Source organism: Oryx dammah, unplaced genomic scaffold (genome assembly GCF_014754425.2).
Source record: "Oryx dammah isolate SB20612 unplaced genomic scaffold, SCBI_Odam_1.1 HiC_scaffold_2, whole genome shotgun sequence".
Lineage (NCBI taxonomy): Eukaryota > Metazoa > Chordata > Mammalia > Artiodactyla > Bovidae > Oryx > Oryx dammah.
This window is the reverse complement of record NW_024070186.1, coordinates 64,853,462-64,874,460: the sequence shown is the minus strand read 5'-3', so window position 1 is coordinate 64,874,460 and position 20,999 is coordinate 64,853,462. Positions and strand designations below refer to the sequence as shown.

The following is a 20,999-nucleotide window of genomic DNA, read 5'->3' as shown; positions in this document are numbered from 1 at the left end:
AAATATAATAATAGGAAAATATAAACAAAATATAATAATAGGAAAATGCTCTCCTGGTAATAAAGCACGGTATTATCTTTGGTAATATTGAGTTCACAATTCAAATACCTTTTAAAATAAATACTCATAATAGTCATAGCACTTATGCTGTTACCACTACCAACATTTTCTGAGTGCTTAGTGCCAGTCATTGTTTTAGGTAGTTTATATCCACATAATATTTATACATGTAATTTAAAATTAAATTAAAATGGGCCTAGAAAAGAATTAGAATAATTCCCAAGTTTCAAGAGAGAATATCTAGAAATTTGTCTCTCTGTCTTTACATAAGCCAAATAGCTGAATATAGAGATGCCAGTTAATGAAAGTTGGCAGAGCAAGCTGACAGCATCAAGTCTGGAAGACAGAGGATTAAGCAAAGTTTCAGAGAATTGTACTCTTTCTAGTAAGATCAGAAATGGTGAACATTTCTTGGTTAAAGATGTGTGTAGGTTGATACCACTGAATGAATACTGATGATGCTAATCCATTCTGAAGGAGATCAACCCTGGGATTTCTTTGGAAGGAATGATGCTAAAGCTGAAGCTCCAGTACTTTGGCCACCTCATGAGAAGAGTTGACTCATTGGAAAAGACTCTGATGCTGGGAGGGATTGGGGGCAGGAGAAGGGGACGACAGAGGATGAGATGGCTGGATGGACATGAGTCTGAGTGAACTCCGGGAGATGGTGATGGACAGGGAGGCCTGGCGTGCTGTGATTCAAGGGGTCACAGAGAGTCAGACACGACTGAGCAACTGAACTGAACTGAACTGAATACAACTGAAGAAGGCTAATACGCTCCCAGGGCTTCCCTGTTGGCTCAGACAGTAGAGTCTGCCTGCAAAGTGGGAGACCCAGGCTTTATCCCTGGAGAAAGAAATGGCAACCCACTCCGGTATTCTTGCCTGGGAAATCTCATGGACAGCGGGGCCTGACAGGCTACAGTCCACGGAGTCTCAAAGAGTTAGGCATGACTGAGCAAATAATACTTTCATTAATATGTTCTCAGATAAAGGAAAACAAAAATAAAACAAAGAATAGTACTCTCATCACTGAACATCTACTATGCACAAAGAAATTTAAAAGCTTCCATCTGGCAAAATCTGGCCAAAATATCTTAACGTCTTTGGCAGTTGGTCAAATCTCACTTTGTACTATCCCATGCATATTTTTTTGGACTTTGTCACTAGATACCTATTTTTTATTCTCACATTCATTCACCCCCTACCCAAATAACCAGTGAGTGTCTACTATATGGCAGCTTTGTGTGTGCTGCAAGTAAGTAGTTAAACCAAAGAGACAAAACTCCCTGATCTCTAGTTAAGTGAAGTAGGCTTTACAACTTACAAATCAAAATTTCAAAGTACAAATAAAATATTCAAATTCACAGAGTTGTAAATTTTAACAAATTTCTCTCAGTAACTGATAGAATAAGCAGAAAAAGAAAAGTTAGGGAATAGAATACCAGAATAATTTTAAAAACTGACCAATATAACATACAAAGAAAACCATACCCAATAACTTTCTAAATGCACATGGACCATTTACCAGATCCCCATATGGTAGACCATAGAAAGTGAGTCTCAACAAACTTCGAAACACTAAAATCATGCATCAAACCTGGACTGGCAGGTTCAATGCATGGTACTGGATGCTTGGGGCTGTTGCACTGGGATGACCCAGAGGGATGGTACGGGGAGGGAATGGGGAGGGGGGTTCAGGATGGGGAACACGTGTATACCTGTGGCAGATTCATGTTGATGTATGGCAAAACCAATACAATATTGTAAAGTAATTAACCTCCAATTAAAATAAATAAATTTATATTTTTAAAAAAAGAGGAAAAGAAAACCCCACTAAAATCAATACAGACTCTTTGTTCTGAACACAGTGGAGTTAGGCTAGAATTCAATAATAAAAACATAATTAGAAATTCCAGTTGCTTGGAAATTATATAATTCTAAGTAATCAATAAGTTAAAGATAAAATTAAAATTGCGAATATGTTTAAGTGAATGATAAAGAAAACATGGCATAGCAATATTTTTGGGAAGCAGTAAAGCAGTGCTTAGAGAAAAACATATTGTATTAAACAAGTATGTAAGAAAACAAAGTTAATGATTTAACTTCAATTTCAAAACTTTAGAAAAATACAGCAAAATAAACTCAAATGAAATTTAAAAGAAGGAAATAATAAAAATAAGAACAAAATGATTGAAATAGAAAAAAATGTATTGGAGAAAACATCCCATTGAACTCTCTGATAAGCATTTTGGCTATTTTTTACTATATCACATGAGTTTTTAATAGACATTCTTTTAATGAATATAATTACCTACTATGGAATATTTACATATCACATGACCAATATTTGTAACCATTTACATAATGTATGAAGTGCATAATACATGAAACATCTATAAAGTATGCTTCATTTTATCCTAACAATTTAGCGAGCAAAGAAGTGAAATATACATAATAGTTTTCAGAAACTTGGTCAGGCCACACATTAAACATAGCAAACACAAATATCCCCCTGCCCTTTCCTTAGTCTTCATCACTTTTATGATTTCTATATACATAAATTGTGATTCAGTTTCTCTTATTAGCCAGTGGGTTTGGAATTTCCTAACGAACTCCAAGGAAGACAAAGACACAAACATAATAGAAGAAAACATTTAATTCTTTAGAGCCCACTACTCCAAATCCTTGTTTTAATTCTTGAAATATGGGCACACGCTTATTTTCATATAGGTTCACGGCTGCCTTTGGCCACATAATGTTTAAATTGGTATATAGTTAAAACCAGAGCTCTGATTTTTCTTATAGTCATCCACTGCTCTTTTCATAGCCATAATCATGTTACATAATTATAGTGAACTCTGTTAACTATGAGAAATAAGTACCAACTAAGCAACTTCTGTTAATTTCCACCTTTAGCATTACTTTTCCTGACTGACCAGCAGACTATCTTTAGAGTCTTTAAAAATATACACACATATTTCCAAATTAAGTCATGCTGTTTGGGAATAATTGAACTAATTTTCTGGCCATATGAAATTAACAGAAAAAAAAAAAATTGAGTCCTAAGCAAGAAAGTCATGGAGAGCAGAGTTGCTTCTTTTGCTTGTTATTTTTAGAAAAAAACAAAGCTTATATGAGGACAGCAAACTGGAAATATGCACATGCTGTTGCTGGGCAGATTTTCCTCAATATCTCTCTCAAAGAACTGAAATGTCCTTATTTCTATATTTTTCTAGACCTCTCTCTATAGGTTTAGGCTATATGTACCATGTTGGGCTGTATTCAATACGTGTATAAAGAGAGAGATATGAAGGGAACAAAACTGTTCTGATTTTTTTCTGAATTCAATTATATTGTAGACAATAAAAACTAACAATATATAAAATACCTAAAGTGTGTATGAATCAACATTTGGTATTCCTATATCTTGTATTTTATTAACATTCAGAATCAGAAGTTTTTAAGAATTTCTGATTCTTTTTTCTCCTTTTGCTTCTGGTCACATCTTTTAATTTAAAGATCTAACATCACTGGTCTGCAATTTCCGCTTCTGAAGGAGGATAGAGGATGCCTGGCTATTTTAGACAAAGCATGAGCCCTTCAGTTCACTATGTACGTCAGTCCCTAGTACTCTAGCATTTTATGTCATGTTATCTAGTTGGCCCAATTAGGGTCTTTAGTTTTTTGACCTCTCTTCCTAAAATATATACTCTAGAAAGGAAGCAATTGTAAATAATTTATCTACCTTTCCATGAACTCTTTGCAACTATTTGCATTTACCTTTAAATAAAGTGTTTTTGTTTTTTTTTAATACTCTCTTAAGGCCTCATTAAGTCTGAGGCAATTCATTTTATTTCCTGTAAACTAATGGCACCAACAAGTATGCTAAAGAAAATGGCCACAGCAGAATCTAATTTTGTTTTAATATTAATGCCATTGGTATACATGAAAAAATGAGGGAATGGCAATCAGGATATGTAATATTCATAGTGGTCATCTTTTTCATATGACTACACTTATACTATTTCTTGTCAAACTAAAAACCAAGAAAGAATTTTAAAAATCAGATACCCTTGTGACAGATTATTGGCAGGCTGGAAAATGCATTTAAGTTATCTTTGGGAAGGATGATTGCAAATTGGCACTAAAATTATTCATCCATTAAAGATCAACTGACATGTCATCATGTCATAGAAATTAATAGAAAAGAAATCATTCTATTTAGAGATAATTACACTTCTTTCCAGGAATATGTTTATTACCAACTAGCCTGTCTGACTAAACCAGTCCTCATAGTCTTACTACCTAGCCTATCCAAAATTTTATTTTAATTATAAAAAACAATCGGGACCAGATTGATAGATTGTTTGAAATGTTTTCAATGGGACAAGAGTGGAATGGCCTGTACGCAAAAAATCAGGAGCTGAATTGAATCAGAGGTATGCAGACAACCATATTACTTCTAAGAATGAGAGAGGCCATCAACTAAAATGACTTTTGACCCAGTAGCTAGAGGGCATTACTTGCAGAATACCTGAGGCCAGAATTCTCTAAGCGTCTTTCTGGCAGCCTGAGAGGTGGCCACAGCCTGGTGATAAGAAACATAATATTGGACAATGTGCAAAAACCCAGGTAAGCAGTCAATTGTCTGATAATTAGATTCCGGGTAGCAAGACTCCCTCATGAGTTTATAAATCTGGAGCATTCTTCAGTCTCAAAGTAGAGAAGACTAAGAAATGTAAGACAAAAATGCCATGAGAGCACAGACTAAGTGATGCATCAAGACTATGATCGAAGAACTGGAGTTTTATTAGAGGAAATAGGCATAATACTAACATGGGAGAAATACAAACATATTTTGATGATACTTCCTTGATTATTGATGGACTAGCACAAGTAATAATGATAATTTATTGATATGTATTTCAATAGTGCAAAGTGTACTGAAACCAAAATGAGGAAATTGAAATTCAGAAAGATTATTATAAAGATAATTCAAAAAGGTGCAAGCACCCCAAAGCTCACTGCAGTATTATTTACAATAGACAAGAAATGGAAACAAGCTAAATATCCACAGACAGATGGATCGTAAAGAAGATATAGTGTATATATACCCATGCTGCTGCTAAGTCACTTCAGTCGTGTCCGACTCTGTGCAACCCCATAGACGGCAGCCCACCAGGCTCCCCCATCCCTGGGATTCTCCAGGCAAGAACACTGGAGTGGGTTGCCATTTCCTTCTCCAATGCAGGAAAGTGAAAAGTGAAAGTGAAGTCGCTCAGTCGTGTCCGACCCTCAGCGACCCCATGGACTGCAGCCTTCCAGTCTCCTCCCTCCACTGGATTTTCCAGGCAAGAGTACTGGAGTGGGGTGCCATTGTCTTCTCCATATATATACATATACACACCCATATATACACACACACACACACACACATACACAAACAATACAATATTACTCAGCCATAATGAAGGAATAATATTATATGCAGCCACACTGATGGACCTAAAGATCATCATATTAAGTGAAGTAAGTCAAAGACAAATATCATATGATATCACTTATAGGTTGAATCTAAAAAATGACACAAAGAAACTATTTGCAACACAGAAACAGATTCATAGACATAGAAACTTACGACTTACGACTATCAACAAGATAGAGGGGTTGTGGGGGAATAAATTAGGAGTTTGGTATTAACATAGACATACACACGTGTGGTGTGACATGCATGTTGCTAATGTGCTGCACTCAAAATGCCAACAAATTTGGAAAATTCAGCAGTGGCCACAGTACTGCTGTGGTAAGTCAAGCCACAACAGCTAGAACTGGACATGGAGCAACAGACTGGTTCAAAATTGGGAAAGGAGTATGTCAAGGCTGTATATTGTAACCCAGCTCATTTAACTTCTATACAGAGAGAAGAGAGGTGAAAGTCACTCAGTCATCTGCCTCTTTGCAACCCCATGGAGTATACAATCCATGGAATTCTCCAGGCCAGAATATTGGAGTGGGTAGCCGTTCCCTTCTTCAGGTGATCTTCTCAACTCAGGGATCAAAGCCAGGTCTTCCACATTGCAAGCAGATTCTTTACGAGCTGAGCCACCAGGGAGCCCTATATGCAGAGTTCAGTTCAGTTCAGTCTCTCAGTTGTGTCCAATTCTTTGCAACCTCTTGAACTGCAATATGCCAGCCCTCCCTGTCTATCACCAACTCCTGGAGTTTACTCAAACTCATGTCCATTGAGTCAGGGATGCCATGCAACCATCTCATCCTCTGAGTACATCATGCAAAATGCTGAGCTAGATGAAGCACAAGCTGGAATCAAGATTGCCAGGAGAAATGCCAAATAACCTCAGATATATGGATGATACCATCCTTACGGCAGAAAGTGAAGAGGACGAAAGAGCCTCTTGATGAAGGTAAAAGAGGAGAGTGAAAAAGCTGGCTTGAAACTCAACATTCAAAAAACTAAGATCACCGCATACAATACTGTCACTTCATGGCAAATAGATGGGGAAACAATGGAAACAGACTTTATTTTATTGGGCTCCAAAATCACTCCAGATGGTGACTGCAGTCATGAAATTAAAAGATGACTACTCCTTGGAAGAAAAGCTAGTAGCATATTAAAAAGCAGAGACATTACTTGGCTGACAAAGGTCTGTACAGTCAAAGCTATGGTTTTTTCAGTAGTCATGTATGAATGTGAGAGTTGGACCACAAAGAAGGCTGAGTGTTGAAGAATTGGTATTTTTGAACTGTGTGTTGGAGAAGACTCTTGAGAGTCCCTTGGATTGCAAGGAGATCAAACTAGTCGATCCTAAAGGAAATCAATCTGGAATATTCATTAGAAGGCCTGATGCTAGAGCTACAATAGTTAGGCCATCTGATGTGAAGAGTTGACTCATTAGAAAAGACTCTGATGCTGGGAAAGATTAAAGGTTGGAGGAGAAGGGGATGACAGAGTACGAGATGGTTGGATGGCATCACCGACTAAATGGACATGAGTTTGAGCAGCCTCCAGAAGAAGATGAAGGTCCGGGAAGGCTGGCATGCTCCAGTCCATGGGATCACAAAGACAGGGACACAAATGAGCAACTGAGCAGCAACAACAGTCACTTCAGTCTTGTGTGACTCTTTGTGACCCTATGGGCTATGGATTGCCAGGCTTTTCTGTCCAAGGGACTAACTAGGCAAGAATACTGGAGTGGGTTGCCATGCCTTCCTCCAGGGGATCTTCCTGACCCAGGGATGGATCTCAGGTTTCCTGCATCTTCTGAATCGCAGGCAGATTCTTTACCATTTTGCCACTAGGGAAGCCCTAAGGCAGACACACTACTCTATGTAAAATAGCTAAAAAACAAGGACTTACTCTATAGCACAGAGAACTATACTCAATATCTTATAGTAATCTATAATGGAAAAGAATCTTAAAAATAATATATGTATGTATTTATATGTATATGTATAACTCAATCAACTGCCATACACTTGAAATTAATACAATATTATAAATTATCTATGTTTAAAAAAATACTTCAAATAAAGCTCTAAAAAATGAAAGGCTAAAGCAGAGACATTCATATTTCCCCTAAATAGTAATTAACCTCAGAGACTGTGATGGTGATTTTACTGATAGTAAATAATCTGCCTGTAATCAAAAGACCCTGATTCAATTCCTGAGTCTGGAAGATCCCCTAGAGAAGGGATAAGCTACCCACTCCAGTATTCTTGGGCTTCCCTGGTGGCTCAGATAGTAAAGAATCTGCCTTCAATGCGGGAAACCTGGGTTCGATCCTTGGGTTGGGAAAATCCCCTGGAGGAGAGCATGGCAACACTCTCCAGTATTCTTGCCTGGAGCATCCCCATGGACAGAGGAGCCTGGTGGGCTACAGTTGATGGGGTCTCAAAGAGCCATACATTACTGAGTGACTAAACACAGCAACATACAGATGTCAAGTAACTTCAACTTGGGAAGGAGAGTCATAGTCACTGGGAACCACTTAATGAGCTTAATTATAAGAAAACATTATCTAAAATATTATCTAAAGTTGCATGCAACATGTAAAGAATTAGTTCAGTTCAGTTCAGTTCAGTCGCTCAGTCGTATCGACTCTGCGATCCCATGAATTACAGCACACCAGGCATCCCTGTACATCACCAACTCCCAGAGTTCACTCAAATTCACATCCATTGAGTTGGTGATGCCATCTAGCCATCTCATCCTCTGTCGTCCCCTTCTCCTCCTGCCCCCAATCCCTCCCAGCATCAGAGTCTTTTACGATGAGTTAACTCTTCGTATGAGGTGGTCAAAGTACTGGAGTTTGAGCTTTAGCATCATTCCTTCCAAAGAACACCCAGGACTTATCTCCTTTAGAATTGACTAGTTGGATCTCCTTGCAGTCCAAGGGACTTTCAAGAGTCTTCTCCAACACCACAGTTCAAAAGCATCAATTCTTCGGTGCTCAGCTTTCTTCACAGTCCAACTCTCACAACCATACATGACCACTGGAAAAACCATAGCCTTGACTAGATGGACCTTTGTTGGCAAAGTAATATCTCTGCTTTTCAATATAGTATCTAGGTTGGTCATAACTTTCCTTCCAAGGAGTAAGCATCTTTTAATTTCATAGCTGCAATCACCATCTGCAGTGATTTTGGAGCCCCCCCCCCGCCAAATAAGTCTGCCACTGTTTGCACTGCTTCCCCATCTATTTCCATGAGTGATGGAACCAGATTCCATGATCTTCATTTTCTGAATGTTGAGCTTTAAGCCAGCTTTTTCACTCTCCTCTTTCACCTTCATCAAGAGGCTTTTTAGTTCCTCTTCACTTAACAGAAATGCATTACACACTTGTGCATTGTGGAGCAAACACTACAACAAAAAACAACACTTATGTATATGGATCCAAACTAACACACAAGAAGTTCTATACTGCTGAATTAAATTCTAATGGTTAGGACTTAAATTAACAAGGAGTATGTGCAAATGTAATCATATCCTTATTAATTAAATTTCATTTTGGTATCTACAGAAAGTTGCCAGTTCAGTAAGAATGAGCAAAACTAGTTTCAATTTCATTCTCATTATCTGTACTTCTGTAGTTCTATCAAACAGCCCAATAATATGTTTGTTGTCTCTTCAAGACTCTATAAGAAAAAATGATTTTCTCCTGACAACCGATTTTTTACTTTTCAGGGGTCAAAGAAGACTGATGATAAGTAATACCTTAACTCACCTAAAGCTCCAACAGGACATGAATAGATCCATCAAAACAAAATCAGTAACTGACATTTGTACAAAACATGCAATTAATCCAAAGGTTTATAGCCTCTCAAGATAAATAACTGTCAGGAAGTCATCCTTTAATAAAAGAATATTTCATCTGAAAGGCACACAACCAATTCCAGCTCCACTGTGAAAGCCAACACAATGGCAATGACTGGTTTCCAAAGAGTGTGTCTAAAATCTTCTGTGTTTATCTAAATTATGAATTCAACACATTAATTTATTAGGCAGAAATACTGTCAGATGACAATAATAAACATAACTTCTATATGTAAAGGAAATGGGTTTTTTCTCAAAATGTCTTGACATTTGGTTTATAAAATAATTTCAGTTATTTATGCAAAATAAGCCTGTTAGCTTTATTATGTATATATCTCTTATAAAATGGTAACTGGATTCTATTTTCAAATTTTCACTGAGGCTTTTTTCTTAGTATTTTTATAGAATCATTATAGAAAACTGCATTTTGATTTTATCTTAAGGATTTCCTCTTATAGTCCATAAATATAGTTGTTAAGTAAGTGGGATATTCCACTTCTTATGAGAAGTGGGAATGCACCAATGGGAAATAAAATTGTGATTCTGGAGAGAAAAATGCCAAGTGTTTGGAATCTCTATTCTGTCACTTATTGAACAACCTTGGAAGGATTATTAAAGCTCTTTAAACCTCAGTTGCTTCACTGGAAAAAGGAAGTAATGATAGCACATACATTTTTAGGCTGCTATGATTAAAGATGATAATCCCTACAAAATGTTTATTATTTATCCTACTGACTACTCAGTTCCCATCCACTGCTCAGTCCATCACATTGTCTTCTGTATATACTACATACACTATATGAATGCAGAGTACCTATCTAGATTGTTCCTGCTCAGGTTATGAGTAGTTATGTATCATGCAGAGGTCTAAGCCTTCAATAGCTGTGGATATTCACTTGATTATGAGGCATCAGATAACTAGTTTCTAATTGTTGACTAGCAGACAGCACTAGCTCTCCTGTGAGCTCCACTACTGTATTACAGACATGGGAAGTAGAAACTGTGTTTTGATGATGTAACTTCCCTACAACTACTTCCAATCTCCCTTATTGTCTCTAAGGCAAAGGCCCAAACCTACTTTTCAGCACTGAGGTCTAGGAACAGCCTTGTCTCCACTTCCATTTTTAATCTGATCTAGTAGAATATTTTCATTCTGTTGGATGATTTCAGAGGCATCGCCCCACACTACTGAGGAATTGGGAGCCAGCCTGGCATCTGTTATCTACTGTCCAGATACAAGACCTGGGACAAGTTTTAACTCAGATGCCTCAAAACCATTCATACTTCACTGAGATGGTAAAAATCAAAACTGATGCTTATAAACTGCTTAGCACAGGTATACCACAACCACTCAAGAGTATGTTCTACCTTAAGCTTGCACTTTCTTCTTGCCAACCCTGCCCATCACTGCCATGCTTCACTGTTACCATCCCCACCTACTTCCCTCACCTGCAAGAGGAAGACATTTCTGTACAGACAAGCCAACTCTCACTAACATGTCCTCCAAACACTTGGCATTGGGTTGTCAATTATCACAGAGTCTTCTATTGTTACTCAAATATTTCACCTGAATTTTTAAAATCAGCAGTTCTTTTGTTATTTTCATAAGTGTAGAAATAAATAGTGTTTTAAATTTCTTTAATAGCAGCTCATTTCTCAGAATGCTGACTTAAAACTTTCATCATAGTAATCAGTAAATCAATGTTGATTTAGGGAGATAGTAAAGAAGGGACATAGGGAGGAAAGAAGAAAGAGAGGGAAAAAGAAGGGAAAAAAGGAAAGAAGAAATTATTAACAATGTATGGGGTTTCCTAATTCCTGAGGTATGTCATTATTATACCCAGAAATATATTTTTCCCCCCGATTACTCCAAAAGATGAAATGTATGTTTTCAGATTTGCTTTTACTGTAGAATCAAGCTGTATCACAATTTAAACTGAATTGACCCTTTTAGCTTTGTTTTCTTTTAAACAAATTAATCAAATGTAACTCATTTCTTAATCTTACAATGGCTTGGTTAATTATCTCTTGTAGAGCAATGTGACTGTCAGTTGGTAGTTCCCTAGCCTGGAGAATCCCAGGGACCGGGAAGCCTGGTGGGCTTCTGTCTATGGGGTCGCACAGAGTCGGACACAGCTGAAGCGACTTAGCAGCAGCAGCAGCAGTGTGTAGATAAATAATATATTTTAAACAGACTTGTGTTTGTTTTCTTTAATGGGCATAGATACTATGTAGAAATTGGACTACTGCGGATAATAGGAACTATTCTAGATTGATGTATTTTTATCTATTCTACTTCAACCGCTATTATTTTTCAGGGAGAGTAAGAAAATGTCCTTTCAGTTACTCTTAAAAAAAAAAAAAAAAACACTTTGAAATAGTTATCCCACAGATGTGTCAATGGCATCCCACACCAGTACTCTTGCCTGGAAAATCCCATGGATAGAAGAGCCTGGTAGGCTGCAGTCCATGGGGTTGCTAACAGTCGGACACGACTGAGACTTCACTTTCACTTTTCACTTTCATGCATTGGAGAAGGAAATGGCAATCCACTCCAGTGTTCTTGCCTGGAGAATCCCAGGGACAGGGGAGCCTGGTGGGCTGCCGTCTCAGGGGTCTCACAGAGTCGGACAGGACTGAAGCGACTTAGCAGCAGCAGCAGCAGCAGCAGCAGCAGCAGCAGCTGTGTCTGAATAATATCAAATATCCTGGTAAAAAAATAGTCAACATATGGCTACTTCATTGTGTTTAAGCAGAACACTTTGGTGAGTGATTGAATTGTATGTCTGGCATCACAAAAGGTAAGTACTGGCCCACTTATTATTTTGTAATAAATGCAACATGTCAATATTTTAAGTGCCGGATTACTTTGGCATAAAATAGAGGCGTGTTTCTAAAAGCAAGGCAAATAGACCATCTCTGTATAGAGTACACTAGATTCAACAGGCAACTTCGGCCTTAGATCAAAGGTAATCACTGAGCTACTTCGCCTTGGATCTCTTTTATTACTTATGTCCATCTGGACCACTTCTCCTCCAAACTTGCACTATTCAAATTCTGACTATTATTGAAGTGGCTCTTCCCCGAGAGCATTTTTGAACACGTGTATAAAATGTAATAAAGACGCTGAAGTATCCTTGATTATTTGTTGTTTTTCCTAGGTGGTTTCAATAGATTAAATTAAAATGTGTATCTCTTTAAATTGAAGCACTCTCTTCCACCCCTCAGCTTTACTGAAATAAATTATTCTCGTTTACAATTTTAATCCTTTGGCCTAATTAAGGGATTTCTATCCTGGTTAGAATATAAAGGATTCTCAGAAGTAATGGGCCTTTTTGTTTAAACTGTTAAACTTAATTTCCTGTGAATAAAATTTTACAGCACGGAAAACAGTAGGCCTTGTTATTGAAACACTAGTCAAGTGTAGTAATCATGAAAAATGCCAATAAGTTAAAAAAAAAAAACATTCTATATAATTAGTGTAATATTAAAGGTAGATAAGTCAAAAATATTCCAATATTTCCACATCTGGAGACAAGATATTTTAAAAAATGTCTATGAGTAGTATAGTATAATAGAACACTGGATTAGGAACCATGGGCCTAGACATTAATATTTTCTTTTTAATCATTATTATTTAAATTTATATATATACATAATCATGTAATTAGTTACTACATAACATTTAAAAATTTTCCTTTTCTTGTTTTGTCCTTTTTTTTTACTTGTTCTGCCTTCCTCCTGTCCACTCATATCACTCTATTCTATATTCCATATTAACAGCTTCTGTGTTGTTCATACATACAATGAATATATAATTATGTAATACATGTTGTGTATTCACCAGTATTTTCTCCTAAAACATAAATACACACGTAATACACATGCAAATATATATGCAAAAATCTATGTATAAACTGTTTTACTATAAAAATGATAAAGATCAAATGTACACATTTTTCTATGCTGCTTATCAAACTTAATTTTAACTCTTGGAACTCCCTCTAAGTCATCTAGAATGTTTTTAATTATCATTGTCATTTTCTACTGATTGCAAAACTAATATTTTATATTTTTATGGTAAGCCATGGATATTCAATCATTCTTTATTGATATCCATTAATTTAAATTTTAGGATTTTTTAAGAATATGAAATTAATATTCTTATACAGGTGTTTTTATTTACTCTTTTTAAACACATTATATTATCAGAAGCATGACTACTAACTATATATTTATCTTTATAAATCCTTGACAACTACAGAATTCGAGAAGTAACTTTTCACATTATATATGACCACAAAGATTTGCTCTTATATAAACACCATATTCGGGCTTCCTTAATAGCTCAGCTGGTAAAAAATCCACCTGCAATGCAGGAGACCCCAGTTCAATTTCCAGGTCAGGAAGATCCCCTGTAGAAGGGAAAGGCTACCCACTCAAATATTCATGGGCTTCCCTGGTGGCTCAGACAATAAAGAATCTGTCTGCAATGTGGGAGAGCTGGGTTCAGTCCCTGGGTTGGAAAGATATTCTGGAGGAGGGCATGGCAACCCACTCCAGTATTCTTGCCTGGAGAATCCCCATGGTCAGAGGAGCCTGGCAGGCTACAGTCCATGGGGTCACGAAGAGTTGTACATGACTGAGCGACTAAGCACAGCACAAACACCCTATTCAGTGTTTGACTAACTTTTCAGTTTGTTTAGTTTTTTTCTTACAAATTTGAAATGATTCTTTGTCCATTATAGATATCTACCCTATTTTGTCACTAATGCAATTTTTTAAAGAAAGATTTAGAAAAAGTTTAGAACAAAATCTAGTAATTTTCATTTTAATATAGCAGAAGAGAAAGAACCTTAAAATCGTTACAACAATTTTAGTGTACTTCTTTTTCCAGTTTCTTGATTTCCCTCATAAGTTAAGATTCTTTCTCTTTATGCTATATTAAATGAAAATTGCTAGACTTTGTTCTAAAATTTTTAGCCTTTCTAAAAATCTTTTTATCTTTATCCCATTACCACTGAGAATCAAAGAGATCCATTTTTTCTTCTTGTGATACTCTCTATGTTACCTTGTGTATAAATGAGGTGGAGAAAAAGAGATGTAATTTTGGTAGCCACTTAATATTAATATAACCAATTATGACTTATTTTAATGTAACATAATATTTTGCTAAAGGAAGAGATGAAGGGAAGAAAAAAGAAAGAACAATTCAGGTTAAGTGTTAAATCTGTCAAGATGATAGGTCAACAGGTGCACAAGTGAAATTGTCCCAGATCAACATGTGTGCAAAAATCTCTCTATTACAGCACATAGGCTATGACTCCATGATCATATTTTTCATATGGTATTGCACAAGTTATCCTAAATTTCTATCAGGTACATACTAAGATCGCAGAACAGTGGAAATGATTTATTTTCTACAATTCCAGCATCTGTTACAGATCTAGAAAAATAAGTGAGCAAATGAATTTGAACAGCAAGAAAGCTGTCTGTGTGAATGGTATATACAAGTACTCAAGATCTAATTAAAAGTGAAAAAGTTTGCTTGGGTTTTATGGCACAAATATTCATTACCATTATTTATGAGGACCTTGTATTATTTATAGATATTTACCAAATATGAGAGCTTCTCTGGTGGCTCAGACAGTAAGAATCCACCTGTAATGCAGGAGACCGATCCTTGGGTTGAGAAGATCTCCGGAGAAGGAAAGGGCTACCTACTCCAGTGTTCTTGCCTGAAAATTACCATGGACAGAGGAGCCTGGTGAGCTGCAGTCCCTGGGATTTCAGAGTCAAATATGACTGAGTGACTAACACTTTCACTTTCACCAAGTATGTATATCCAAATAATTAATATGTGTCAACATTAAAAAAATAAACTGTATGACTAATTTTCAACCTATTCAAATATACTTAATCTTTTGCTGATCATGTGATACAGTAATAGGCATACAACAACCAATTTTCTATGCTTGATCTTCTGAAGTTATAGAAATAAAAGTTCTACCAAAGTACTGCATTTCTTTACTACATAAGTAGCACAATTGCCCCAAACATTTTAAAAGACAAGTATCCATTTTCCAGACAGAATTTTGTCTTTTTCGAGTGTCTCTTAAACTATAATATAAACACCACTGGTTTTGCTTCTGCTCTTTAAGGAAGATGAAGGAATATAGCATCTCTTCCAGACTCTTTGCAGTGAACAAAATGCTTTTCTCTGCTTTCATCTTCAGCAATATCTTTTATATACTGAATAAATGCAGTGCATGTAATTAAGCACACTATCTCAAAATCAGAAAACCATTTTTTTTCCCCAGTTTGATTTAGGAACAGACAACATGCTTTCTTTGATATTCTGTTTGCTACACCTTCAATTTTAAGATCCACTAAAAGAGGACAAAGGAGATCAAACATTCAACAAAAATCTCTTTCAATTAAAGTTTTTGCCGTTAATACTAGGAGTCTTTTAGTGAAAAATATAATTTTTTAGCCACTGAAAATGGAACAGATTAGAAAACACGACAGAGGTTCTGGTTTAAGGGAGTGATATAGGAAGATCCTGAACTCACCTCCTCCCATAGAAATACCAAATCTACAGATATGTAGAAACAATTTTTTCTAGGAAAACCACGCCCCCCCCACCCCCCAGCCCTAAGCTAGGAGAACAACTCCTTCACACCAGGCAAATGAAAGGGCAACCACACTGAAGTGGGAAAGAGAGGTAAAGACAAGACCTTACCCCTGGCCTTGCAACCCACATTTAGAAGAGAAATCAAAACCTGGAACCTCTATCAGAAGAGCAAAGGTTAATTCCCCCATGTTGGGCTCGCTAACTTTAAGATTGGCACCTAAGAGATAAGCTCCCAAAACATTTGACTTTGAAGACCAACAGGGTTCATATCCTCCAGTTGAGCAGAGCTATTGTGAACCAAAGTAAAGTGGAGTGCTAGTTGTTCAGTCCTGTCTGGTTTTTGCAACAATATAGTCCATGGAAATCTCTGGGCCAGAATACTCCTAGCTGTTCCCTTTTTCAGGGGATCTTCCCAACCCAGGCCTCCTGCATTGCAGGCAGATTATTAACCAGCTGAGCTACTATGGAAACCTGTGAACCGAGAAACACTTAAAGGGTTCATGTGTGGACTCACACACTCCAAAGCCCAGCAGTGAAGCAGCCCTTTGAAAAGCACCCAAAGTTTATGTGAAAGAGACTCATTTCCTCATTTTGAAGTGCTGTGCTGAGAGGCAGCGGCCTGTGGGGATACTCTCAAGGGATAGAAGATGGTGGGTGCCACCTTCCTGGTCTCCCTCTGCTTTGCTAAACCTGGAAAGTGCCAGCTTTTTTTTTTTTTTTTCCCTTTCTGGTGGGTGCTATCTTTATGTTCCAGTAGGTGGGTGCCATTTTCCATGTTCACCCTCTGCTTGTTAAACCTGGTGAGCACTATTCTTTTTTCCCTCTTTCTTTTCATTTTCCCTATTCTTTTCATTATTTTCCTTTTTTTTTCTATTTCTCCTTTTTTTCTTCTATTTCTCCTTTTTTTCCTGATGGATGCTATCTATGCACTACCTCTCTGCCTCACTCCAGCTAGTAGGTGCCATTTCACATTCTACCTCCTCTGCACTCGAGTGCCACTGTTTTCCAGAGGGGAGCCTCCACATGTCTGGTGCCCCATTTTTTATGTCTGGTAACCCAGCTTTTGTAGTTACCACCCAGGAGATACCCTTTAATTCCTGACTGTGAAGGCTAAGAGGCATCATGTTCTGGGAGCCCTGGAACTAATAACCAGAGATTCAGTTCTTAGCAGACTACCACTCTGAGGGCACTATACAGATAGTGAACTGAAACACTCCTCCCGTCTTTCTGAGAAAGAAGTCTATGTGCTTGTACAGGAGCTTTATCTTAAGGGATAGGTTTCTGGTTTGGCACTCTTACAGAGAACGATGGAACTCCTCTCTGGAAACACAAGTCAGTGGATGCAATTTCTGCATTCTCCCCCTCTACATCATCCAGCTTCATCTTTCAGAAAGAACCATATACTCTTTTCTGGTGCCCTGACATTTGCAGCCAAGAGACACTTCTACATTGCCCAGTTTTCATGGCCAACAAGGCTTATGCTTGTGGGTTCCACAGGATGCTAACCAATGGAGAAAGTTATTAACCAGTTATCAACCCCAAACAAGAAGCACAGCAAGAGGCAACAGACCCAGGAGTTCAGTCTTTCTGTGAAAGGCCTCGAAGTTTATCATCAGAGCTGCAAACTGAGTCTGGCTTCTAATTAAACACACAACTACAGGCCAACTGTAGACTGAGATTCCAAAGGGAAAGCACTGTATTCTTCTGTCCTACGCCAGAGTATCAGCTTCTCTCAGATGGGATTTCTTAAAAGTGTCCAGTGCTCTAGTTTTTATATCTGGTACCCTGGTTTTTGCAGCTGCCACATAGGGAATACCCCTGGATCATCTGGGTTTGGTGGCCAGGAAAGCTTGCATCCTTGGGTCTTACTGGACTGTTATGATCAAAGAGACAGTTGTTGACAGGTTATCACTCCCAAGGTACTGAACAGAGAATAGTATAAAACACACACCTGGTATTTCTGTGAAAGAGACCTACCTGTAGTCCTGGGGATTCAACTTGCGGGGCAGGATTCAGGTTTGGCACACATCTAGAGGCTATGGAAACACTTTCAGGGTATGTAGGCTGAGAAATGTCATTTTGTACTCTTGCTCTGTCTCCACTAACACTTACTAGAATCTCTCAGAAAGGAGTTCATACAGTTATCTGGAGGTCCAAATTTGGTGACTGTTGCCCAGGAAATCTCTCCAGATCACCTTGCTCTGGGAGCCAGCAGGGTTTATATTTATAGTGCCACAGGAATATATTTCTTTGCATTCTTGAAAAGCTGCTGCTTGAGAATCTGGCTTCCAGCCAGCTTGAATCTAGGTGCTGAGTTCCTCCCCTTTAGGACACTGTCAGATCTTGGCACACCTTGAAATACTGGGAGCTATTAAAAATAAAATAGGCTGCATGGACAATCACAAAGGTTTGAGAGACAACAATTACTCTGATACCAAAACCACAGAAAACCAGAGAAGGATATCACATGGAAAAGAAAATAGCAGGCTAACATCCTTGATGACAATAGATGCAAAAATCCTCAACAAAATGCTAGCAAATTGAATTCAATAATGCATGAATTAGACACCATGATCAGGTGGGACTAGGGAAGCAAGGATGGTTTAGCATCTCCAAACATCAATTTAATACACCACATTAAATGAAAAAAAATTATATTACTGTCTCAATAAATGCAGAACAAACTTTTGACAAAATTTAAGATTCATTTTTTATTTAAAAAGCTCTCAAAAATGTGGGTAAAAAGGGAATACACGTCAAAATAATAAAAGCCATATTTGAAAATCCCACAGCTAATATCATATTCAGTGGAAAGGCTGAAAACTTTTCCTCTAAGGTCAGGAACAAGACAAGAATGCCCACTCTCACCACTTTATTCAACACAGTATTGGAAATCCTAGCCAGAGCATTTAGGCAAGAAAATAAAAAGACAACCAAATCAGAAAAGAAGAAGCAAAACTGTCACCATGTACAGATGCTATGTGATAGTATATGCACAGAAAAACCTAAGGCCTAACACAAAAATGTTAGAATAAATGAATTCATTAAAGTTGCAGGATAGAAGATAAATATACAGAAATCTGTTGCTTTGCTAAAACACTAATAATGAGCTACCAGAAAGAAATTACAAGAAAATAATCCCATTTACTACTGCAACAACATCAAAATTACCTCAGAACAAAATTAACCAATGAAGTGAAAGTTCTGAACACTATACTATGTTGATGGAAGACATTGAAGAATACACAAATGAAAAGATAGTCCATGCTCATGGACTTCAAAAATCAACATTATTAAAACATCTACACCATCCAATGTCATCTATAGATACAATGCTACCACTATCAAATTTCTAATTACATTTTTGTAATGAAACCGAACAAATAATCCTAAAATTTGTATGGAACTACAAAAGACCTCAATTAGGCAAAGCAATTTAAGAAAGGGAAAAAAAAAGAAAAAAAAGCCAGAGGCACCATGCTCCCTGACTTCAAATTCTATTGCAAGTTTATAGTAATCAAAACAATATTATGTTGGCATAAAAACTGATAGATAGGTAAATGAAACATAATAGAGAACACAGAAATAAAGCCACACGTTTGATCAACTAACTTATGACTAAGGATCCAAATATACACAATGGGGAAATAATAGTCTCTTCAAAAATGGTGCTGAGAAAACTCAATAGCCACATGCAAAAGAATGAAATAAAAATAGATATTTAGGACTACTCAAACTAAAAAGCTTTCAATAGCAAAGAAAATCATCAATAAAATGAAAAGGCAACCCTCTGAATGGGAAAAAATGTTTGCAAATCATATATCTGGTAAGAGGTTAATATACAAAATATGTAATGAACTCATACAACTCAATAGCATTGATAAAAACTTAATTAAAAGTGGCTGGAGAATCTTATTAGACATTTTCCAAAGAAGATATATAGAAGGTCAACATACATGATAAGATGCTCAAATCACTAATTAACATGGAAATGCAAAGCAAACCCACAATGAGGTATTACCTCACACCTGTCAAAATGGCTATTTTTAAAAAACAATACCAACAAGCCAAAAGTGTTGGTCAAGTTGCAGGAAGAAGGGAATCCTAATACACTGTTGATGGGACTGCAAATTGGTTTAACCACTATGGAAAACAGTAGGGAGTTATCTCAAAAAGTTTAAATGACTACCGCCATATGACTCAGCAATTCCACTTCTGGGTATTTATCCAAAGCACATAAAGCACTAACTCAAAAAGATACATGTACTCCCATGTGTACTGCAGCATTAATTACAATAGCCAAGACATGGAAACAACTTATATATCCATCAATGGATGAACAAAGAAAAAGTGGTGTATGTATGTGTGTGTGTATATATATATGCATATATATATATATGCATATGTATATACATGTGTGTATAATATTAGCCATAAAAAGAAATGAAATATTGCCATTTGTGACAACACAGATGGATCTTGAGGGCATTAGGCTAAGCAAAATAAGTTAAACAAAGAATGACAGATACTGTATGATTTCATGTATCTGTGGAATCTAAAAGAAAACAAAGCTCACAGATATAGAGAATAGGTTGATGGTTGCCAGAGTTGCGGGGGGGGAGGGAGGGTATTGAAGGGGGGCAAAATAATTGAATGAAGTCAAAAAGTACACATTTCCAGTTATAAAATAAATAAGTCATGAAGATATATACAGCATTGTGACTATAGTTAATATTACTGAATTGCATATTTGAAAATTGCTAAAAGAGTAAGTCTTAAAAGTTCTCATCACAAGAAAAAAGTTGTAACCATGTATAGTGATAGATATTAACTAGACATTGTAGTGATAATTTCTCTGTAGATATAAATATTGGACTGTATAATCATTGTGTTGTATACCTGAAATTGATACAATGTTGTATGTCAGTTATACTCTAATATTTCTTAAAAGTTATAAGTTGTCTATAATTT

At 36.8% G+C, this 20,999-nt stretch overlaps 1 protein-coding gene across 2 annotated transcripts in view; it reads right to left on the bottom strand.

Moving 5' to 3' along the window:
• NAALADL2 (N-acetylated alpha-linked acidic dipeptidase like 2) overlaps nucleotides 1–20,999 on the bottom strand; it is a 1,592,461-nt gene that overhangs the window by 742,256 nt on the left and 829,206 nt on the right. The gene's annotated exons all lie outside the window — the stretch shown is intronic.